Source organism: Cyprinodon variegatus, unplaced genomic scaffold (assembly GCF_000732505.1).
Source record: "Cyprinodon variegatus isolate N-32 unplaced genomic scaffold, C_variegatus-1.0 Scaffold17, whole genome shotgun sequence".
Classification (NCBI taxonomy): domain Eukaryota; kingdom Metazoa; phylum Chordata; class Actinopteri; order Cyprinodontiformes; family Cyprinodontidae; genus Cyprinodon; species Cyprinodon variegatus.
The window spans coordinates 2,381,126-2,383,220 of record NW_015150470.1 but is presented as its reverse complement, the minus strand read 5'-3'; positions in this window follow the sequence as shown (position 1 = coordinate 2,383,220).

The following is a 2,095-nucleotide window of genomic DNA, read 5'->3' as shown; positions in this document are numbered from 1 at the left end:
CAAGGCTGCAAACTGCACCACAGTGAATCCCATACAAAGAAAAACAACAATAATCAATTTTTTTATTATATTTATTTTCCTTGAAAATGGTTCTACCATAGCCATTTATTGTAAAATCTACATTTAATTTGTTGCGTTCTAATTTGTTTTAAACATTTTTTCTTTTCTTTTGTCCTTGTTCTAAAAGTGTACAAAAAACACCTTAAAGTTCAATTATAAGCCCTATAATGGCTACACAAGTTCAAAATGTACCCTCGGGTAAAGAAAATGTACTCATGCAGTACCTCATATGAAATAGGTTTAGATAACACAATCTTAGGTAAAAGCTTAGCCCACTATTTTCAGCTTACACCAATACGAATTATAGTGACAAGCAGCATGTTAAAGCAAATGCATTTGAAATTTCTCCACTTTTATTAGTTACATGACTTAGCTGTGATTCAAATTAATAATAAATTAGAAACCTTTTGAAATGTTGGTCAGTAAAGAGGTTTTCAATGCAGAAAACCTTCATTTCCTTACTGTATATTTATATTCATTATTTTCTAGATTGTTTTGAAGCCTTTAACAATGCATGTAGCCTATCTGCTTTTGTTTTTTTTCTAACTAACTGTTTTTTCAGGTTGATAAATGATACAGTACATGACACCAGTCTCTTTACTCCCCTGTTTGCATAACAATACCATATTTGCATAATCTTCCCTCCTGGTTCATGGCACCCTCGCCGCTAATGATCAGGAGTTGCTTAATACTTGTCAATCATCTTCCACAAGTTGATAATCTCAAAGTGTTTCAAGAAAAGATACTTATCGGAAAATAATTTCGCAAAATTTCCTCAAAAAAGTTTTGAACTCACTTGAGTTTGCTTTTTTTCAATTTCTTGAAAAAGATTCAAAGCACTAAAGAGGAAGTTGAGGACGTTGCAAACCGTTACCCCACATGACTGATCATCTGTTTCTGTGGCTGGCGTCTTGAAGGCAGACATTAGAATTATCTCACAATGTCTCTTTATGTTATTTACCATCACTAATATCAACTAGCACTATAAAGTAATACATGTGACTACATTATGGTTTGCATTGACTGATTTATTAGCTCCAAGTGGCAGCCTAGTGGTTAGGGCATAGTGCTTTGAATCGTGAAGTTGTGAGTTCAATCCCCCACTCCCACAGACTGCCACTCTGGCTCCCTGAGCAAGACCCTTAACCACAACACTGAGGCTTTCTACAAGAACGGTCAGAAGGGTCAGAGCATCTTCCTGCTGAGGAGACTGAGGTCTTTTGGAGTGCAGGGGGCACTCCTGAAGACCGTCTGTGACTGTTTACTTCTTAGTTGTGGCATCAGCCATCTTCTATGGAACTGTCTGATGGAGCATTGGCATAGCTGAGAGGAAGCAGTTGGATAAGCTGATTAGGAAGGCCAGCTCTGTGATTGGATGCCCCCTGGACTCGGTGCAGGAGGTGGGAAACAAATAGACCCTGGCTACATTAACATCTCTGATGGATAATGTCTATCACCTATGCATGAAGCTGTTGCTGAACTGGAAAGCTCCTTCAGTGACAGAATGTTGCACCCTAAATGTACCAGGGAGGACCAATATCTTCACATTTTGGACAAAGAAGACAGGTGGTTTGAAAGGGGTGCGAAGTTTATGTCAAGAGTGAAACACCAACCTTAAACAGAGGAGGAGGACTCAGGTTTCAGCTCTTGAAAACCTATAATGCAGCTTTAGAGTTGATTCCTTCCGACTATCACCTCAATCCTCATCACCATACAGGGGACCAAAACAGTGCTCTGTAAGCCAGGCCAACAACGACCCTAAAGACTCCCCAATACAGAGGCATGGGCCATTTTCGGTTTAATTGGCAGGCAAACAATGACCCCACTTCTCCCCATTACAAGAGGCGGATCTATTTTGGTTCAATTTGCATGTTTTCTAAGCCATGACAAGGCTTTTGTTGGGGAATTCTATAAAGCTTGGAGCTCCACATTACTCCAGACATTTTAATTTGAGAAAGCTTTCTGGATGGGTAGCAAAACATGTTCAAACTTGGAAAAAAAAAAAGTTCAGTGGTTTTTGTTTTTAACTTTCTTT